The sequence below is a fragment of the Dromaius novaehollandiae genome, chromosome 23 (genome assembly GCF_036370855.1).
Source record: "Dromaius novaehollandiae isolate bDroNov1 chromosome 23, bDroNov1.hap1, whole genome shotgun sequence".
NCBI classification, from domain to species: Eukaryota; Metazoa; Chordata; class Aves; order Casuariiformes; family Dromaiidae; genus Dromaius; species Dromaius novaehollandiae.
The window spans coordinates 7,421,914-7,444,832 of NC_088120.1; the positions used below are offsets into that span (position 1 = coordinate 7,421,914).

General features: G+C 45.2%; 1 long non-coding RNA gene across 3 annotated transcripts; it reads right to left on the bottom strand.

Annotated features, from left to right (window-relative positions):
* Window positions 1-751: 751 nt before the first annotated feature.
* Window positions 752-21,099, bottom strand: LOC112982111 (uncharacterized). 3 transcript variants are annotated; one of them, XR_010392673.1, is made up of 6 exons: window positions 19,139-21,099; window positions 17,998-18,163; window positions 17,250-17,496; window positions 11,026-15,298; window positions 6,877-6,998; window positions 4,369-5,687 (listed from the first exon to the last, which is right to left on the bottom strand). It is a non-coding gene; the product is annotated as an uncharacterized LOC112982111 (long non-coding RNA). The 3 variants fall into 3 exon arrangements; XR_003258905.2 differs by lacking the exon at window positions 4,369-5,687 and adding an exon at window positions 752-924 and having other exon boundaries at window positions 17,998-21,099; XR_003258904.2 differs by having other exon boundaries at window positions 4,370-5,687; window positions 17,998-21,099.
* Between the last annotated feature and the right edge of the window lie 1,820 nt (window positions 21,100-22,919).

A 22,919-nucleotide genomic window follows, 5' to 3' on the forward strand; every position in this document is an offset into this window, starting at 1 on the left:
CTGCCGGGGGGCAGCTCCCGGCGGCGGGGGCGCGGGCCGTGCCGGCGAGGCCCGGGGCTGCGGCCCCGGCGGCGGGGCCCTCCCTCGCCTTCCCGGGCGGCACGGTTACCTCTGCCCCCGGACGGGGACTTCCAGCCCGCCTCCGGGGCAGAGCGGCCGCGGCGCGATGCCGCGGGGCTCCGCGGCGGCCCTCGGGTTTGGGCCCCGGGTTCACGAAGCGCCTTTCCTTTGTCTCGCGAAATTCCATGCAGAATTAGCTTTTATAAACTATTAAAGACTGTCATTTCCTCTCTGCTGGTTGTGTCCCTCTGGAAAAAGGAGCTGGCGACGCGCCAAAATAATAACTGCGCACGGACATCCAAGAAAGTCCGGTTCCCGCTCCTGCCAAAGCGACGGCGGCGGGCACCGGACCAGGAGCTCCCTCGGGGCGGCTAGATGGGGAGGACCAAAACCACCTGAACGTGTCTAGACACAGCGCGTTGAGCAACGGGACAGGATGCTCTGGCAATCTCACGGGGTAGCACAGAGCGGAGACTCCCAGCTGCCAAGAGCTCAACTGGGGATCGGGCCATGCTCCTCTCTAACCGTTTCAGACCCGGATTCCCACCTCCTCATCCCAGCGGCCTTCCCAAGGGCGGGAAGGAGAGAAACAAGTACCTGGATCTCCGTCCTGGAGGCACCATGTCCTATGCCAGCCGGTTCTGCAGCTAGGCTTTTTACTTCAAATGATACAGGCCTGCGGCAAAGCATGGAGGGTTCTCGTTTGCTTTATTTAACAAGAAAAATCCTAAGATTCATACAAAAAGAGAAGTTACTTAGATTTAAAAACATAGGCAACAGTCGCCCAGTAAAAACAGCAGTCGTCGTACAGTTCGGATCGTGGTTCTGCGTATTGAACCCAGGCAGTGTGGAGGAGGGGCTCTCCTTTACAACATGGAAAAAATTGAAAAAGTGAAGTTTAAGAAAGTAAATACAACTTTATGAAGTGAGAGAAAACATGAGAAAACACTGGCTGAAGAGCCAGAAGACACCTCTGACGTGTGGACTTCCATTTTAGAGCATCACCTTGCCACAAGCAATAGGTCAGAAGTAACCCGGGGCGGCGAGCGGCCGCGTGCTTTGCGGTAGCTTGAGGAAAGCAGGGTTCTCGGCCCAGCTCTAACAATCGGCAGGACGTACCACGAGAAATCCCACCACAACAACACCGGTGACACTGGGGAAACCAGTCCAGAGCAAGCGGCAAGACAATGCGTATAAAGATGGAACCACTGCCGGTACTAGATGATCGGAAGTTTTCAGTGTCTACTACTATCAGCTCAACCTGCGCAAGCATTACTAAATTTGTAATATTCAATACCTAGAACACAGGCGGCTGAGCAAAAGGGTTTATTCCAAAGATGGAAGGTGGGGTGGAAGTCTGGACAAGTCAATAAATAGCAACATTTTACATGTATGCTAGAGCAATAAACCGCCCTGTAGGCTCCCTAGCAAAGACAGCTTCGCTCCGTACAGTTTTTATAGCTGACTGTGCAACACAGAACAGATTCCATCTCAACAAATTGGTCCATCAGTCTGTCTTTCTCCACAGCAGTAAGTAAACATCAGAAAGAAGAGGATAACAAATGAGGACATCTATAGTCATAGCACCCAAAGGCCTTCATGGAGGTTGGAGCCCCAGCATATGAGGCGCTACACGGATAGGTAACCCATTTTTTTTGGAAAAAGCTTATAATCCAGTCTGAAACAATGTAAGAGAAGAGTCTAGAGGGAAAACAGGACTGCAGTCTGCTTCCCAGTTGCCCTTTACCAATGGCCACAAAACTGTAGAAGTATTTGGTGGAGGAGCCACTTCCCTGACTGCCCAGCGGGACCTGGATTTTCCCTGCCGGTGCGTTCTGCCAGGCGCTCTGGGGCAGCGAAGGGCTTCGCAAGCCAAGGAACGGCTACACGTTACTCCTGCGGAAACTGGCTTAACTGATGAATAACAATTTCAAATTCCTGTAATTCAGAAGCAGAGATCAACAGAAACGATCCAAATTCCTAGACTGCTGAGGGCATTGGTACTGTGTTCCCTGCCTTTTCTCAACACGCTCGATCTCTGCATTTTATAGAAAACCTCAGAAGAGTTTAAAATCTGAGGAAAATTCTAGAACAAAAAGTTAATCGGCCCTCAGAGCAGCCTCTGTTACTTGAGCAGACCCCGGCTTCTAGAAAAACAAAGCCGAGGGAAATTCCCAGTCAACAAACGAGGCTAGACTCTCGCAAGCGAGGCCCTTAGGCTGTACTAGTATCTATGGTGGGCTGTGGTGGACCGCAGAGCAGCAGAACTGCCAAGATAGTCTTCTTCAAACGTCCCATTTGCTATAAACTTGTGTACCTAGAGAACAAAACTGGAGACAATTATGCCATTTAACCCGAGCAGTCTTGAGCAATAGTCTCCCCAACTCCAAAGCTATAGGCGCCTTCCTGAACGAAAGCCCCGCCATCTAACCTGAGCACCTCTGGAAGTTTATCAAACTGAGTTCAAGAGCCCAAGTTTCGGCTCAGGTGCATCCACACGCAGACTCCGTGTTCACGGCTGCTCCGAGTTTCTCAGTCTTTTGGAAACTTCTTCAAAGGACGCTATGGCAGACGAGGAAACCTGGTGTTGATTGTAATGTGAAAAGCAGACTGGATTCCCCAGCCACCCACACAATAAGGAGACACTCACTTTACCAAATGTTTGTGAAAGCTGAAGCAGATTTTGGAATATGCCTCATAAATGAGGCCCTGGCACTTTACTAAATACTAAGGCATTCAATGAAATTCCAACTATGGGGTTTGGAAAACAGATGACAGTATAGTTCTTACAACATTTCCATCTAATAGCTGAAAATCCTCCCACCAGTCCTGTCATCCTGTGTTGTAACTAGCATCCTTCCAGCTACGCAGGAGTGGACAAGACTTTCTTTGCAACGCGCCAACACTCTCCGCAGCCTGAGCGATCCCTGCTCAGCAGCATGCAGCGGTCGTCTCGTCCCCACCTCCCTCAGTGCCGAGCACGCTTTCCTCCGGGACAGGCTCAGCCCCTGGCTGCTCAGATAGGCTGGGGAACGAGCCCGGCGCTCTCGCAGGGCAGCGCAGGCCACCACGCGAGGCTGGCTCCTCCTGAGCGGAGTCTCCTTCATGAAGGTGGCCATGCCATTTAACCCAGCGCCTAGGCAGTTCAGGAAACCTGGTGTAGATTAGAGTACTAGAAACAGGAGCAGTGTCTCCCCCATGGAAAAAAAAAGCTCTGCCAACTGTGTGATGGCAAATATGGACTGAATCGTTGACATGGAAACCGGACTAAAGTCAGTTGCGCTCCCTCGCACTCACACACACACAAGTTATCATTATCCCCAGCCTTTAAACTTGCTACAAACGTGGACTGGATTCCTACTTCAGGAATTGGGTAGAGTTTCCATAGGAAAGTATTAACTAGCACATCTAAGCTAGCACGAAAAAAAATCTGAGAAGCAATTAATATAGTTGGGAGAGGAAGGATGCTCTTCCATTTTCCTGAAACGCAGTGTGCTGAGATATGCAGACTGGACCCAAGAACAAGAGACCAATCTATTATAATTCACCGAGTGCATTGCAAAAGATGGAATGGAACAAGGAAAGGTTATCGACAGTTCCCCAGCTTATCTGAGAGTAGTTTTTCTAAAGAAAATTACATTTCCTGTAAATATGTTTATATTTGTCCAGGCCATTCTTTCCCATATTTTAGACACTATCGTATCTAGGTTAAGCACCCTTGTTGCAGCTTCATAACCACTAAGATTACTATTATTTGAATTATGTGTTTGCCGTGAGTGGCTAACGCGCTGGGCTTTGTACGAGACAATGCTTATTTATCCTCTTTAAAAAATGTCAAGATACTGTACAATCTGCCTCTCCAGCGCCGACACAACGGCACGAGGGCTCTGCACGGCCAAGTGAAGCGGAGTTTAGGCAGAAGTAACTCCGCCAGCTCGCTGCAGGCAGCGGCCCGGCCCGGAGGCAGGAGCGGAGCAGCCGCGGGCTGTGCTGCCCCCCGGGCCCGGCCGCTGCTCCGGCCGCCTGTTCCCATCTGACAGGGAGCTGCGAAACTTTGGATGCATATTAAGGGCGGAAAGTGGACTCGGGCTGACTCAAGGAAATGCATTATTTTAGCGGCCCTTGCTCGGAGGAGTAAAAGCCGAAGCGGAGTTTGCTGGGAGGAAGGGACGGGGAGGGGAGGGGAGGGGAGGGGGCGGGCGAGCCCGCAGCGCGCCCCGCGGAGCCGCGCGGAGCCCGGGGGGGCGGCAGCGCCCTCCGGCCCCCTCCGGCCCCGGAGGGAGGTGGTAGAAGTGGAACGGCGGCGAGTTTCCGTGCACACGTGGGTAGCGTCGGGTCCAGAGGGGGAATGGAGCAGAGCGCCGCTGCCCTTACCCATCAGGGAAGGAGCAAAGAGCGAAGCTGGAGCGGATAAAAGCCAGAGGGAGCTGGCAGATGATCTGCAAGTGGACAAATCGAGGAGGAAAACACTAATAAAGTGCAGTGAAAGAGCAAACGGATCTCGTTTTAGACACGCGGCTGTGCACACGGGCGCCACAGCCTGCCTCCGCCACCAGCTCGCTGGGGCTGAGCTCTCCTGGAGAAGGAAGAGTAAATCTACTTAAAAAAAAAAAAAAAAAAAAAGGCAAAAAAAAAAGCAAAAAATAAAACAAAACGCGGACCGGAGTTTCTAAAAACCCCTGCACTGGATCAGGAACCAACCGTCTAGTTTTTGCTGAATCCCACCAGATTTAGGACCCGTCTGGTGGGCTCGCACCAGCAGCCACGTTACACGGGAAACCCCACTCGGAGGGGTTAAAAAGGCTTTTAAAGCTGCAGAGAGAGAAAGCCCTCAACTCTGGGCCTGGATTTTCCCACTGAGGCAAAACTATTATTCCATTTCAAGTAGTTGGGAACTGGCAAAGCCGTGCAGAGAGATGAAATCACCGGCGAGTTAGCCGGCATACAGAAAGCTGCCGACTCTGAGCGAGTCTGTCCCTGTTTCTCCCACCCTCGGCTGCTCTTTTCAGTGGAGTGTAAAAAATACCCACGCCCGTGAAATCCTGCCCCTCTAAAGTGGGGTTTTCGAGAAGTTTGAGTTCAGGAGTCACGAGTGGGGTGGAGGATTTCCCTGCGGGCAGAGCCAGGCGCCGAGAAAGGAGGTTTTTCACCCTTTTCATAAAGCTCTCGCACTGCCATTTTACTGAGCCGGGGAGGGAGCGAGCGAGCGAGGGAGGCAGAGCGACAGACAGGGCTTGCAGTGAAGTTTCTCACGGCAACTCCGGGCTGGATCTGGAACGGAGCCTTTTGTTCACAGCAAGTTCAGCAGGAGAGAGTTGGAGTCTGCTGAAAAAACAGCAGAGAAATAAAATGGAGGGAAGTAGGCAGAGAGCAGACAGATCATACTGAGCCGAGATCAACAGCAAAAAGGGAGAAGCAGCGAGCTCGCTCTTTCTCTGCAGCACTGCATTTATTTAGAAAGTTAGCGCCGTCGCCTCGGGCGCAGATCCCTTGTTAAATGCATGGGAATGAGTGAGAGACCCAAGGACGAGCATTAGTACACAGGAAGTGGAATTTTCCGAGGGGTTCACATCCTTTGGTGCTCCTTTTGCCAAGATTTTATCTGCTCGCTCGATGAAGGGTGCCTCCTAGAGACATCAGAAAAAAGGCCTTAAAGTAAGACGAGGAGAGCTATAGGTCTGTCACGCGCCAAGCAAAATAATTAAAGGTAGAGGACACCTTTCCTTAGAAATTACGAGGAGGTCAGAAGACCAGATGCAACTTCAGGCACCTCCCTCCCTGCCCTGTTTCCCTTCTCCCCCAGTAAGTGTTGAAACACCATTATGACCCTAGTATTTGAATGGGGTGAAAAACAAGACAACTAAAAAAAAACCCCCACTGCATAGATTTAATGCCTATACACATACCCAGGACATCCAATATTCATATAAACAATTGCTTTTGTCTCCCAGTACACATAGCTAGCTCTTCCCTCCAAAAACACACATGCTGTTTGCATGTATACACACCCAGAATGCCAAACACCATGGAGAAACTTGTCTGAATTAACCCTCAAACAGCTGACAACCCTGGAGCGCGTGAGCAGGGACCCACAAAAGCCGGAGCAGAACTTTAATCACCTCATTTGCACACTTGGTGGCAGATTCAAAAAGCAAGAAACTGCTAATGACGGGAGCTGGCATTTTGTGCAAGCTTTTTTTGTGTGCTGTCCTGAAAATACTGTATGATTAAAAACGCTCATCACCTTCTGCATGCTCAACAAAAGCAGGAAATAAGTGCATTCACGCCGTATGAAGTGAGCGTGCGGCGTGCCTGTGACAGCGGCTCAGCGAGACACCACGTGGGAAATCCGAGTTAAGGATTTAAACGTGCTTTTCCACTCCGGCCATGAGGGACCGAGCGTTTTGGTGGGGAAAAACTGTGCCGTGCTGCTCAGAAGCGACCTCTGTGGCTGTTTGAGGAGGGAAGTTCAACCACCCTGAGCTGAGCGCACAGGGCAGACGCGCCACTGTACCGACTTCTGCGCTGGGAAAGCAAAAAGCAAAACCGGGCGGGGGGGAAGGACCCCACGGGGGGAGCGCACTGGGCTGCGCGGCGCGGCGCGGCGAGGAGTGAGGCCCCGGCGAGCGGCGCTCGCTCCGAAGCGGCTCCTCCGCCAAAGCTGCTCCGCGGGGCGCGCAGTGACGGGGCACGTGCGCGGGCGCCAGGTGCTGCAGGAACCAGCGCCGCGGTTGCAAAGGCGCCCGGTGCCCAGCGCGGCTCCCCGGCTCCCCCCAGCCCTTTGTCGCGATCCTCTACGGAATAATTAAGTATTACCGGGACGGCTGGAGCCCAGGGAGCGTTCAGCGCTCGCACTTGGATTGCCACGATTTCATCTTCATTACTTTCTGCCGGAATATTTAATAAAATCGTGTTGCCATCGGGGAGCTCTAAAAGGCCTGTAAAAGTTTAATAGGGAAATGTCATAAGGCATCGCATAGGAATTCCAGTTCATCACATTTTTATGGTGGCATTAACTTTTACATATTTGTGAGTAATTAACAGAGTGGCTGTTAGAAGATTTAAGAACCACCCTTTCTCCTTTCTTTCTAAAATGGTGCAAATCCTGTGCACCTCTGACGTGACACGCGCTACAACAGCGGTGAGGTGAAAAGTACAGCCGCAACGGTTTGTCCACATACAGGGAAAAAAAAAGAGATTAAAACCTACATGTTAATGAACATGTCGGTTAAAATAAAATTATTTTACTATGGTCATTTGGGGTTGCCCCCCCACCCCCCAACTTTGTTCTACCAGAGCAGGGAAGCATATACAGAAACCTTGCCTGCAGTAGATGCTTGCTTTTTTTTGCCTTTTTTTTTTTTTTTTTTTAAACGGAGCCCAGATGCTGGTCAGGATTAAGGTTACACCAAACACATTCTACATTGCCATTTTCCAAACAGAATGAAGCACATGGAAAAGCCGGACCAGGATATCGCGGGAATGGAGCACGATGAAAACTGCAAGCCCTGCACTAACGCTGTAGAGGAGCGAGCGGGGATGCCGGGAGAGGCAGAAAGGAACCAGGCGCATCAACTTCACACGCCGAACCCCTCGCATTTGGAATAATATAACTACTTTAATTAAACTTCTGCTTTGAACCTTATTTTTTAAAAAAAGGGAAAGAAAATTCAGCTGCAATAATTAACTATAGGCTCCTTAGGGCTCAGTCCTAGAAGATGCAAAAACCACTGGCCTGAGGCCATCAGAGTACTTAAGTACATGCGTAATTTTAAACATCAGCAGTCCCAGTGATTTTAAGCATATACTCCCTTAAAGTTAACCATGTACTCAGCACTTTGCAGGATCCGCCCATAATACTCATACCAGTCCCTAGCTCAAGAAAATGAGTATCTGTGCATCTGAGAAAACAAAGAAAATGTTCTTTTGAAAAGGGGCTAAAGATTGTGAATTTCTGAAAGACACTGGTTCATCAATATTGCAGACTCAAACCACCCTGAAATAAAACCTCTAGTGGAAGTCAGCTGTATCCAGGATTATTTGTGAAATTTGACAATTTGGCAAGTTAATTCCAGTGTTTTATGTAAGATTCTACAACAGTTTGGTTTATTCAGAGAAGTATACGCTGTGACTCAGTTATATGTTGTGCTTTGAAAAGCTCTTGCAAAACTTGATTTTAAGAGTTTTTTGTTGATGCTATATAGGCACGCACACACACATACACACTACTTAATACAAAGACAAACTATTAAATATAGATGGTATGGAGAGAATACTAAGCAATGATGTCCCTTCGTTTCAGATATACAAAATAAGGTACAAAAACTGATAGAAAATTTAATAAAACAAAACACTGCAATATTCCAGATAAACAAATTCTTGAGCAGCTTGGAAACATTTGACCATGAAGGGGCCGGGCTGGAATTCTACTTCCCTACCTTTCAGCGGTCATCCATAAGTGTGTATTTCAAAATCTTAATTCTGTAATCTAATCCACATGGGGAGCTTTAGGATTTTACACAAGCATTTAGGTCTGCCTGTAGGATGTGACTGCCTTTCTGCTTTTGAAGGCCTCCATCCCACAACCTTGCTCAAATGCCCATGGCCTAAAGTAAGATTCCTAGCTTGACAAGCACGTACCTCAGTGAAATCTGCTTGCCTTAAAAACAAAAATTTAAGCACATATAGACCAGCTTCACTGGAACTTTTGGAATTCAGTACTGGAACTGTGAAACAAGGTCATTTTTATCTAGCTGTTATCTATGACTTTACAGAGGCCCACAATAAAACCTGAGCAATATTACTTCTTTATAAAGGCTGATACTATCGCACACACTTTCAGTAAAACAAAGGCACTGGTCAGAGCTGTTTGCTTTCTCAGTAAAACAGAATCCTGAGCTCAAGACATGCTGAAGAAACATAAAGAATACATAATTTGCAAATACTTCTTTTTATAAATATTTAGTATACTCAGCAAAAATGCATTCTAGGGTTGGGTTTTTTACATTCCTACCTTCTATAATTAAGTATCTAAGTGATATGTGCTCAAATTGAAATGTGCTCAAGTTGAAAAAGATTCATCTTCATTATATCTATTAGTAAGGATTATTACTACATACATTATGAAACAAAGCATTTACAGGCATTTACATTTTTTCCTATCTTCATAAAACATAGTTAATGACCTAGGTTTTCCACTGGCTTGAGTTAACGTCGTCATTGAGAATTGCTGTAGTCTCCCCTATGTAATTCTGACAGGCCACTTCAACTGCCTTCTTACTGCATTGTTTTACTTATTTCGTCTGTTCTTAGACAGTAATTCTTAAGGATTATTATATGCTATTTGTAGAGTAGCCAGCACACTTTACTTTCTATTTAAGCAAAGAAATCATAGCAGAAATTATGCTGAAGCAGGAGCACAAGGAACATAACTTCCATATATCCATGATCAGTTGTTGCCAGAGGCTGTAATGATCCACTGGCAGTTATCAACAGTTGCACAGGGCACTGGAGCCCTGAAATCAGTGATCATTAGTTAAGAAGCTTCTCATTAAAATCTTTCTTTTTTTTTAAAGGACTTTGCAGTTCTTCAAAATTAATGACTATTTTTTTCCCCCCTGAATCAACAGCCATTGTGTAGCATCCTTCTTAAAAAAGAGGAAAGAAAGTGAAGCACTATAATTGACTTTTGATGCAAATTAATCAATTTTCTTCTAACCACTCTTGGGATGCAAAAATATTCTAGAATTTACATTGGGAGAGGAAGAAAAAAAAATCAAGCTCAAACTGAAGACTTGGAAAGTAGTGCCCAGACAACTACACACATTAATTAGTCTGACCTCAATGAGATATAAAACTTAAGTTATTTTTCCCCGGAGAAAAAAAAATGTCTAAAGATGTGGAAGAAAACAGGAAAACAAACAGATAAAATGCAACATAAGTTTAACAAAGGTAATCATGCCAGACAAATCTGATATCTTTTTTTGATAAGAAAACAGATTTTTCTTGGTAAAGGAAAATGCAGTAGATCTAATCAACCTAAACTTCAGTAAAGCATTTGATCTGGTGCCACACACTGAAACTAAAAGTTGAACTGGAAAAGATGAAGATTAGTACAAGAAAAATTTTGTGGGTATAAAACTGGCTAAAGAAAATATGCTGGATTGTGTTAAAAGGGGAACTTTTGGGCTAGAGAGTGATTTACTTCAGAAGCTCCTCCAGGAGTGGTACTATTTATTACTTTTAAGTGACATTAACACAAGGAATTGAAAGAAGAGTGTTAATATAGCTAGCTGGTGACAAAATTAGAAGGCATCAATACAGAGGAAGACTAGAAGATTGTAGGTGAAGAACCCGATGACCTGAGGAACGGAAAACCAAAGTGCAGTGCCATAAGAAGATTAATGCAAAGCACGAGGCTATCCACATTGGGACAAACAGCAAAATTGTAAACTGGGAATTCATCCCAGGTAATAGAGAAGAATAGAGTCAAAAGCATTATTCAGTCACAGAATGACTAAATGTCACAAATATGAAGAGGACAAATTTAATCTAAAGACCAGGTAAGGCAAACCCCGATGTTTACTGCAATGGCGCTTTTACAGAATTCTGTGTAGAGTTTATATTCAAAAATGATACGTGAAAACTGGAATAGGCACAGAAAAAGCTTACAAGAGCAAGGAATCTATCATAAGAAAAGACTAAAGTTTTATTTCCGCTATCTCAAAAGAAAGGCTGATACAGGATAGGGTTAGGTTGTATAAATAGATTATGGTCTGAACACAGCTATTTAAACTAAAGGATTATGTTGGCACCAAATACATATAAAGGCCTGAGTACATTTAGGATAGAAGCTAGAATAAGGTGTCTTACTAGTAGAAGAATTAGATTTGAAAAAATCCTTCCAGTAGGGCTACCAGGCTAAGAGGGGCTAACCATTTTTATGATGGAGTTTGATGTACTTACGGACAAAATGAGATATGATTGCCTGTAAAAGCCTGGAATAAGGCTTGGTGACCCAAGGAGGCTCTTCTGGTCCAATATTAAGAAAGTCCAAACACGTGGAATAACCAGCATCAGCAGCACCCTTTGAATGCTCATCTGCAACTTGGTGGATGATTAATGAGGAAGCTATTTACAGATTAGTTCACTGGGGCAAGTTGCAAACTTGTTTATTGTCACTGTGGAACAAACATACAGTGGAGAATTTTTATAGCTTTGCCATTAATTTCTCTGCTGTTCATCAGTGAAATGAGAGTAAAACCTCTTCAGAACATTGTGAAGATAAATTTATGGTGGTTAAAATGTATTCAGATACTACAGCGAAATCACACAAAATCCATTACAATTAGTAATTCTGTATTTACTGCAGCACTTGAATTATATGCAATAAATAAAATATGTAAGCAAACATCAAATAACAAGGATAAAAAGAAATTCTGGGAAGATATTCATTGAATGAGACAGGTCTTGAGAAGGCAGGCTATATGATTTGATTTGTAATTAGAGACTGCACCACAGTGCGGGGAACTGGATTAAGATAGGCAAAACCGTTAAGAACCCTACGCAGGAAAACTGAACACACTGCTCAATTCTCTGCTAAAGTATAAAGAAGCACAAAATACAGTGTGAATAACACGTAGGTTGACCTGGCCTTGGAATACCCACCAGCCCAGCAAATTCTCGGTGTCAGACAATACTTGGAGAACTTGGCAGCGATCCTTGTTCTAGTCAAACCTATACACACACACATCACCTCGGCAGCATAAGGGTCCTCTAGTACTGTAGAGAACTACTGAAAGAACAGTCCTTTCAGATGGTAGGGCTTGAAACTGTCTCAAAGGCAAATTATTGTAGCTCCCCAGAAGACGATAAAAGGCTGCGAAGTTTCCTGCCATCATATTTCTCGTTTTTCCTAATGGCTCCTTGTTTCCCTCACAAACAACGTCACCAGGAACATATACCACCTACTTCTTTCAGTCTAAGATCTCTGAATCTCTCCAGACAAAAACATACCTGCTTTAGCAGTATTTTTCTTTAACAAACAGACCATGGCTGTTCTTCTTGCAATTGTCTGTTCTCAGTTATTTGACCACTGGAAACATTCTTCATGATTTCAAGCGCACTGTGTTCCATGCTGCTAAAGACGAATTCCTTGCATCTGCCACCTCTTCTTCCTTCTTTAAACAGTAATATGCAGTGGCACAAGGCAGAAATACATCCTTGGTCTTTTATTCTTCTAAAGCAGTGTTTTGACCAGATAACCGCATGAAAGGCCAACAGAACATCTCATGTCCATGGGATTGTAACTTCATATGTCCTCAGGGTTTTGGACAAAATCAGAAACGTAACGTTTCTGGTTGTTGTTTTCCTCTTTCTTCAACTGTATTTCAGATTTAACTTTGGTTTATCTCAATTCCAGTAGCCACTTCTATTCTTCTTTTTCTTTTTTTAAGGGACATTGACAAAGTCATTCTGCTCATTTTGTGGATAGCAGGAGACTGAAAAAGTTTAGCAAGAAAATGATTGTCTGAGACTCATATACTGTAACCACTTTTTTTGCACTAGCAAGTAAATACTCCTGTTCCAGCTCATATTAGGACTTTTACAAAATTAACATTTTTTCAGCAATATAGTAAGACATGTTATGATCTCCATCCTTTATTGAAAATGGACAGTAGCTGACAGTTCCTCTCCCATTGGCGACCGGACCCACTTGGACTTCACAAAAAAACTGCATTTGGAAAAACCTCCTCAGATCTTTTTTCCCCCCTTGTTTACAGGCATGACATTTTCAGGGAAGTCTTTCTGTAACCAAGGATCAACACGCGAGCATGTACAACAAGGGGAATAACTGGCTGGGCAGCAATACTGCAGTAAAGAAGCCAATGGTTATAATGGATCACAAACTGAATTTGAGTCAATGCAATAAAGATAATACATCACAGAAATATTTAATAAGATTCTTTTACGTAGGACACCCATGACCATTATCTTGCTCAGTGCTGGTGAAATCTCAGCTGGAATATTGTATCCAATTTCAGGTACCACATAAAAAGTAGAAACAGATATAAACCAACCAGAAACAGTACAAAAAGAGCAACAAGAATGCTGGGAGGCTTAGAAAATCTGACCTCCAAGAAGAGGTTGAAATACTGGATCTGTTTAGTTAAAAAGAGACAGACAGACAGACCAAAAAATACCAGTCTTCCATTTTGTTGCACCAGAGGTCAGCAATCAAATGTTCCCTATACCCACTGGAAGTAAAATAGGTGGTAGACTTAATTTATAGTAAGATTTGGTAGAGATTAACAACAGTGACATTCACACAATGGAACTATTACTTTGGGAAGCTGCAGAATGCCCTCCTTTATGGTTTTGTAAGGAAAGGATACACAAACACCTGCACGGGATATTCGAAGCATACCTGTCCTGCTTCAGAGTAGGCATGGGACCAAATGACTTCCTGACGTCTCTTTGCATGACTGCTATGTTTATTATTAGAGCAAATGCAGCAAGAAAAGTAGTGATAAGAAAGGTGTATTTCAATTTCAACAGCAGACTCTCCTTTTAGACAACGAACACATCATTTTGGGCCACCATTTCAGTAAGTTACTTTCTTGCAACTTCCGGCCTCCACAATAGATGAAGCAGCGTATCATCACTTCTGAGAATACAAGTGAACTCTGAGTTTCTTTAAAGTCTACATGGCATTTCAGATTAACTGTACTTGTTGCATTCATTTTATGTTGCTAAGTCCAACTACTTTGATACTCTTTTGATGAAGATCTTCACTGAGCTACACCTCAGTCAACAGCAGCATAACATCACTTACAGCAATTGTTAACAAAGTCAAACGCTGTATTTCTTTGATTAATCTGCTCAGTTACCTCTTGTTCATAAAATCATAGCACATAGTTTTCTGATAAAAAGCTTCTGCAAAATAGCCACTTTAATTGGATGTCCATAACGTTGAGAGACTCAATTTCTTGTTTCTACCCACCCTTCAGTATCTTTCCGTTCCTCTTACAGATGTTGTACAAATCAGGACAAGGCCAAATTTCTAAAAATTCTGGCCTGGAAAAGTTTTATAACACCAATTTACATTCTTTTGGGAAAAATCAACAGTAATCATCTACATTGATGAGCAAGGCCTTGTACAAGCATGAAGTTGTTCTCTGTGTTCATAAACTTTCTCCTGGTTCGACAGACATTTATTCTTTGAACCCCAATAACCCTCATTTGATTCACAGGCCGTACCTGGGAAAAGCTGTCAGTAATTTCTTACGCACTGCCAGGCTTTATGGCACAGAAGATCAGCACCTTCTTCAGACACATACATAAAAACTCCATGACAATATCCCTGGTATAAAACTGGCAAGTTTTCAATTGGAGGTAATCAGAAATGATGTGCTTCCACAGTATTGATGGCAATAGGCTTCTGTGTGTTAAGGGAAATCCTTGTGTTTGTATTCTGGCTCTGCAGCTGAGCTCTACACAGCTTTCTAGGAGTGCGATTTTGTCATCCTGATGTGCGGCTGCCACTCCTGGTCATCCCAGTTCTGCATCACTACCTTGTGCTATCAGTCACTGCGAGCTGACTACACCCAGAAACAGCACACCGTCGAGTAAACTGTTCCTGATAAATATTCTCCAGAAGTAACAGGTTGATTACATCTTACTGCTCCTCTTTTTGCATTTCTTCCACTACTAAAGTAGCAAAAACTCTATGAAACTGCAGAACTAAATCCTTTCGCATGTGCAACCTTACAGGAACATGCATACTAATGTTTTTACCAGTTTCTTCTTCACACAACCTCACAGCATTATGAAAAAAAATACTGCGTTAAATAAAGCATTACAAAAAAATGAAGATAAAGCATTATAAAAAAACCAAAAAACATACAGCTGAGTAGCAGAAAACAGCTTCATAGGATAACTGCTCAGAATATTTTGATAGGTGAATTCATGCAAGAAAAAACTGTGTGAACCCGATTAACAATGAAAGCACCTTAAATCAGCATAACAAAGTGGGGTGAACATACTTATGCTCAATATAGTTAAATAGCTGTAATTAGATCAAACTAGACCGATGTATCATTCCTTTGTAGACATGGCCTTAGAAGGTAGGTCAGGAGCTAAGTTCAGTAAAACAGTTTCAGTGCTGCAGCTTTCATCTCATAAGGCACAGTCACACGCTCACTCAAAAGTAAATACTATATAGCGGAATTGCAGGTTTCTAGAGGCAAAAAAAAGTTTATATACAAGACTGCATTGTTTAACAGTAACCTTACTTTTTGTCAACAATAAAACTCTTCTGTTTGATTTGATAATACACCTTTTGGATAAACAAGGTACAAAATCTCTATTACAAATTCATTTGTCTCAAGGCATTTGAAGGTCTTTATTGAGCTGTTCCCTAGTCAGTTAAAAACATCTACACAGAAAGAGTGAATTCTAATTTGCTTTGTTCTTTACAACCTTTTAATTCAGTCTTAAGAAAACAATGTACGAGAATAATGCTGCATGAAGTATGGTTACTGAATTTCAGAGATGAAGAAAACATAAGGTAGCAGATGGCATGAAGATGATATATATGAAGAAATGTAAATAGTAGGGAAACTCACACAATCAAAAATGTAAGGCAGAACTGAAAGCGCATGCAAGACCCCTGGGAGAGCAGAGAAGATGAAGTAACAGTGGAGCTGAAAGAATTCAGACTTTTCTTACTCAGAAATGACAAAACACCAACAGGAAGCTCTAATCTAGCAGAAAAGACCCATAGTATCTAGGAGAGTCAAGACTGTTTTGAAGGGTCCTTAAAGTAAATATGGAATGAGCAGAAAAAACAAGGATGGAATTTGCAGATGCCAGCAAATATATTCAAATGCTCTTTGAACCAAAAAAAGGAAAAAAAAAAAAAAAACCAAAAAACAACCACACCCTGCAACCCCCAACTATTTCAGAATTGTAATCAATAAGTAAGGAAGACCTTATAAAAGAACTGATAGTAGAAAATATCCTTGGACTGAATAATGACAAGATAAATTGTTTACATTAAGCAGAACACCAAGCAAAAAGCAGCTTGGTAACTAATCAGAAGAGTTCTAATAACCAGAAACAGCCAGACCATTACTACAGGGTCAGGAAGAGATGTAGCCTGCATGTTAGCATCATCTGGTACAGAACCTGCCCTCCCAATCATAGGAACGATTGTGGCTTGGAAGTTATCAATAACAGAACAACACTTAAATGGAAGACACCAAATACTGTACTAATGCAGAGGATACGTCCAGGTAAAGGGAGGTATGCTCAAGAAGTGGGTTTAGTTCACAACTGCAATTCAGTTGAAGGAGTAGTTGGTTAAGCATTCATCCATTGGAAAATGGTAACTATTTTAAACATTTCTAACAATTGTTAGAAGTTACAACAAAAAGAAGTGGTTTATTCCTTTTTTCCCTGCAAGATTTGCTCTCATCAGTGACAGGCCCGTGAAACACATCTACTAACTTATGAAACTGTTAGGATTAATCCCAATTATTATTCTACCAAGTGTGGGAGGCAGAGGGAAGGAAAAACAAGTGACCTTATGTTAAGAAAGATCTAAGCAAACCTACATTCAAAAGTTGGAGAGTATTTTCTTCCCTTATTTGCGCCAAAAATACTGCTGTCTGTACCCACATATACAACCTGTGACCTAAAGATGCTATGTCTCCATCTTCAACAGAAAAGCCAAAACTGCAGGATGAGGGAGATACTGAAATACAGACAGGCAAGGGTGCTCGAGTTTGGCTGATAAGTTGCAGGAATTTCAAAGAGAAACTGCTGGGCCATACATTTTTTTAATATGCCTGTTTACTAAGCACCAAAGATCAAGCTCAGTTCATAAAACCCAGGAAAATGAAGAGTTGCTGGTTTCTGAAGAGATCCTTCCATACAACTGCAGTGAATACTGCATCGGTGCCTGAAAGTGATGTACCTTGTCCTGTGAACTGAGAGAGCACACTGAGAAGACACCAAACTGTCTAACAAATCTGTCTGTACCCAGAGAGAAAGAGAGAGAGGGGGGAGAGAGAGAGAGGGAAAAAAAAAAAAAAAAAAAGCATTCTGAGCATCAGAAAAGGCATCACCGAGAGAAAAAGGCAGCACTGGGTCCAAAAGACAGCATTAAAGAAATATGGAACAACTACCTAAATATGCTGCATGATTGCTGATCCCATTGAAGTCCCCCTCATGGTGCTCCCTCCATCATGAAGATGCATTTGGTGACAGGTGGCTCTCTCTATTTGTCTCATGCAAGTACATTTCCACAGCAGAACACCACAAAGTTCATTGAGTCTAAATCACAACTATTCTCATTTTGTGTCTTATTCTGCCCCGAGTTGGATTTGTCTAGGTGATTTATGAGGTGAACTCTGGCTATGCAAGTCTTCTCTCCTGAATGGAGAAACAATTCAGATAAGAAACAAATCTTCTCCGAGTTAATAAAGGAAACCGGACTTATCCAAATTCACTAAGGTATTTATTATACATCTAGGCCAGACGAAGCTTAGCACATTTAATACATATGAAACCACAGATAGCTGCTAGGTAGGAAGAGCAAAAAACAAACAAAAAAAGATTCACAAGTTTCTTACTTTAGCAGCATAGTTTAAGTTATTAACAGAAAAAAAAAAAAAGTTGCTGGCAATAGCCACAGATATCTATCAATTCCAGCTTGCTGCTTACAGCAACACATATGAATTGAAAAGCTGTTGCCTCTATGTCCCCTTAGGTATCCTCAGGCTGAGGGACTGCTAAATTGTAATCAATGTGAATGCATAACCCCCAACAGGGACCGCATTACTTTTGCGGCTGTTGATTTCATAAATTGTCTTGAGGTTCTTTGTAATGAAAGGCATTGTATGTAATTACAGAAAAAAGACGACTGTAACTTACGGGCCTGGTTCTGTGAAAGCTGCATGCTCTTTGATGACTCAGCAGTTCACGAGTGATCATCAGCACTTTGTAAATGTGAGCTCAATTCTAAGATATAATTTGCAAGAAATAACTTGAAGTTATACCACTGAGATTTATCAGTTGGGAGAAGACCATGTACAGGATCCTTAAAAAGCAATGAAGTCACAGAATTAAAAATTTTAAGTATAAAAATCATTAAGTCATCCAAGTCCATTTACAATTATTGATGGTAAATCCATGTACTCCAGATGGGAAGAGGTCATTCTCTTCCTTTTCCAGGGCAAGTCTATGAATAATTTGAGTGATTAAAGCTCAAAGCAGGTGTGAAAATAAAAAGGACTAGTAAGGCACATGGGAAAAAGAAACCACACTCATATGAAGATACTTAGCTTTCATTCGGGAATCAAAAAACGGCTTCCTCCGTTCTCCCCAGGAGTCTCAGACAAACTCCGTAGAGCCAGGAAATAAAGATGAATTTGTATATTTTTTTCTAAGAGTTGTCACTTTTAAAAGCACATTGAAATCTTATTTTTACTTTTTCGGTTTCCTTTTCCTTCCTCCATCAGAGATGACCTAAATTTTGAGCTGAAGCATTCACAGGATCCTTGCTTGGAATATAAAACAACAGCAAAAACACTGGGCTGCAAAAGAGGCAAAATAATAGGAGGGAAAATTACAGTGAAGACCTCCCTGAATAAGAGGGGGTCACAAACACTGCAGAAATAGATGCTGAAGTAGTACTATCCAGAGACAGTGGACATAAAGTGATTGCATTTACAGAACCTAGTTGAAGGCAGGTGGGCAGGATGTGAATCTAAGCAGCTGGCCTCAGTTCTGGGAATACCCAACTTATATATCTGAGAGGAAATTTTGAGATAACTATATTCTTTCTGCAAAAATCTCAGGGACGCACCGATATCCAAAAGTTTCTTGGTGCAATAAAAACTTGAAAGCCGTATCAGAAAAACAGTCAAACAGAATTAAACAGTGACAGAATGGGGGGAGGCTATATTTTATATGTTAAAGAGAAAAATTCATGGGCTACACAGCTAGAACCAGGTAATCCGTAGTATGGAACATTCATGCAGCTCATTATTAAAAAAAAAAAAAAGTTACTTACAGATACATTTCCTTCATTTTGTTTTGCCTATTTTAGCTAAAACAATCAACAGAAACTAAGATTATAATCTGTGCCATTTAAAAATTCCATTGAACAGATGTTCATAAACAGAACACTTGAGCCAAATTTCAGTTCCCCAAAAGGATATTCAGCCACAGAACTTTTGCAATTGATGAAAAGTCCTACTTTTTTTGCTTGTAAAGATTGGTTTTCTGAGCCATCAAATCCTCTTACCCTAATTACACAGATCTCACCAGCATAAAACATATTTTTCATTTCCATTTCCTATAGTATTGTTTTCCAGAAATGGCATTTGATGTTCCCAGCGCAAGACAACTTTCCTTCGCTCCTTTTGTATGTCATATCCTCAATACCGTATAAAGTGATTGTCTCAGTGACAAGGCTCTGTTCTTTTATAAAGATGAAAAAATCCAACTGGTACTAATAAATATTTACTTAATGTAAATAAAGAGGAATTCAACAATTAAGTATGAAAATTACAGGGAAAAAAAAAGGCAAAGGTGTAAGAACACAGTCTTTTCATGAGAATTACTGCTCCATAGTTCCTTTTGGGCCACAATTTCTTTAAAAGTGCAATCTAGAAATACCCCAAAATCACAGAAATTATGTCACTTGAGGATTTAAGATGCAAGTGCAATAAAAAATACAAAGCATCATGATGCATAATGAAAACAGGGTTGCACCTTCGTGTCTATGTTTAAAAGGGGGGCAGGACTGAAGTGGAAAGTTTATTTACTTAATTACTATCAGTGCTCATTGGGGACTCCCTAGAACGTGTATCTTATATTTGGACCTAAACGCGAGGAAGAGTCAGCCTTGATCTGATTCCTTCTGACAATATGTTTCTTAAATTAGAAGTCCCACAGCTAAAGTGTTGACATCACCACTACTATTCCTCCAACACCTGAGAGTCTCTTACATATTAGCAATCTATTAATCTGGAAGACAGCATGAGAATAAAAAGGGACTGTTTAAAATGAAAAGCTAACCCAGAAAATAATATTCTTTAGGTTTGTTACATCTTTCATCCAAGGATCCCTCCTTTGAAATATGGAGTCTCACAACACTTTCAGAAAAAAAATATAAACTTTAAGGTATTCTGAAAACAGTAATACATCAAATAAGCAAGCATCCACCTGTGATGCAGTTACAAGAGTCCCCTACTGCAGCATTTCACACACACATTCAATCCACCTTCTGGTTACAGCTTACAAGTTTGTGGTATGTAGAAGGAACAGCAGAGCTGGTTAAAGATTTTCTCTTGCTTCACATACTCTGCAAGCTTCTCATTAACTCATACATGACTTTAATCAGTGCTGAAGCACACGCTTCTTTCAGCATGCATCATGACTGGTCTGGAAAAAACCCTCACTCAATAAAATATTATCATAACCATGAATTAGTAGAGAAAAAGGCAACCTTCTTCCGAAGTGACTGCTGATTTTCATAGAGAAAGGGTTAAACTGACCTTCACTGATCCAGAAGAGGCAATAAAATACAACTTTAAGGACAAAAATGGAGCACTTCAAGAGATTATTCTGAAGAGCTACATTCAAGATGACAGAAGACAAAACCTTATTCCTAAAGCACAGATGCTTCTAAAACAAGAGCTCACCCATTTTTAAAAGCACACTACCAACCCCTTATAATGAATAAGCAAAACGGGGCGGGGGGGGGGGATCAGTATTTCCTCGCAGGGCTGTGGAGCTCGGGGGAAGGGGCATTTTAGTGGGTGTGCTAGCAGAGCTCGGGTGCACGGCTTGCACTTATGCAGCCGGTATTGGTTGGGGGGGAGAGGGGGGGGGAAAACAGAGTAAGCCTGAGAAAAACCCATCAGAGCTGCTGTCCTCCCCTTTCAGCGTTAATGGGAGGGAGAGGAGGCTGTGGGAGCTGCAGTGGGGGATGGGGACGGCGGAGGGGGTGGGGAGGCGCCGAGCGAGGCCTTACAGGCAGCAGCAGCTCTTGTTCTCTCCTTTCAGCGCGAGCGGGAGGACGTCGAAGCCCACGGCGCCGGGGACGGGATGGGGGGAGCGGCAGCGGCACCGGAGTTTGGCTTTTGTCCTCCCTGCGCGGGGTTAACGGGAGGACGCCAAGCCGGTGCCACCGGGACGGGGGGGGCACGAGGCCGGGGGTCCCCGCGGGGCGGAGGGCGGCACCGGCAGCGCTTGGGGCTTGTGGGGTCCCGCGCGAAGCCCCGCGGCCGGGCGGGGAGCGGGGGCGAACTTCCCCGCGCCTCTCGGCGGCCCACGGGCCTGTTTGGGCGGAAAAACGAGGCAATAAGTTATCCCGGGGGGGGGGGAGGGCGCCCCACCCGCGCCGCCAACGGCTTCCCAACCAAGGGGGGGGGGGCGGGCCCAGGTGTGCGGGCGGCTCCTCGGCGGGATAAGAAAGGAAAATCGAGGCGGGGAAGAGCGAGGAGGAAGAGGGCAGCGGTGCTGCCCCCTCTCCCCCCCCCCCCCCCCCCGGGCCCTGTGAGGGGGCAGCGCCGGGGGGGAACAAAGCCCCGAGGGCCGCTCACCTGGCGGCGGCCGCCAGCGGGGCGCCGCGCCGTGTGGAGGCGGAGGGGGGGGGGGGGGGAGGCCCGACCCCAGCCCCGGGAAGGGGAAACTTTCCCAAACTTTGCCGCTCCCGCGGCCCCCGCCAGCGGCACCCCGAGAAGGCGGGGCGCCCCCCCCCCCGAGGAGCGGCCCCCCCCCTCCGAGGGCGGCGGGGCCGAGGCGCTGCCCCCCCACCCCACCCCCGCGGGAGGGGGAGGGGGCGCTGTTCCCGGCTCCGCGCCGCGTTTTCCCGCTCACCCCCCTCCCTCGCCGCGAGCTCCCCGCGCCGCCTCACTCCTCCGCGCCTCCCGACCGCTCCGCCGCAGCCGGCGCTCGCTTTTTTCCACCTAGCCTCCCCTCCCCCTCCCTGCCTCCTTCCTCCCGGCTCATCCCGCCCAAGGCCGCGGAGGGGGGGGAGCGACGCTTCTCCCTCCCCGTTTCTGTAACGGCCTCCCGCGAGGGGAAGAGCGGGACGGCGCCTTATTGCGGCCGCGGGCGGAGAGGCGGTTGGGACTACTTCGCGTTCCTGCCACGGTCTCCGCGGAAGAGGCCCGGTGTGCGAGAGGCTGCGCGGTGCTGCGGCTCTTCTCAGCGCTTCCTGGAAACTCCCGCTTAGGAGCGGAGGGGGGGGAGGAAGAGTCCCAGGCCGGGAGCGAGCCGCGGGCGGGGGGGGGGGCGCCACGGCCCCCTTCCCTCCGCCGCACCGGGGACGCGCACACGCAGCCAGGACACCCCCCGAGCCCACCGACACCCCCTCAGACTACCCCCCTTTTCCTGCCCGTGTGGAGCACTGAGGAGTGAGGGATAAACTCCCCCATACCCCCCCCATGCAGGCTGGGGGGGGCAGGGCTCCCCTTCCCCCCCTCATAACAGGGGGAGCAGCACCCCCAAAAAAGAGGGGCGGGGCGGGAGAGGCAGGGCCAGCTTAGCTCGGCCGCGGGGACGCAGAGCCCTTCATCCTGGGCTGGGGAGGGGAAAGGGGCACGGGGAGATACAGGCCGGCTGGGGGGGCAAGGGGGCAGCGAGCCCCCCCCAAATACCCCCCTGCGTTTCCCTGGGGGGTTGGAGACGGGGGAGGCAAATGCCCCGGCGGGGCTCAGCCCCTCCTTGGCGGGGAAGGGAGGTGAATCGGGCTCGGTAGCTGCAGCAGCAGCAGCAGAGTTAATGCGAGAGCGCCTGAGCGGGGGGGAGGGGAGGCAGAGTTTGTAAATGGAAACACTGGT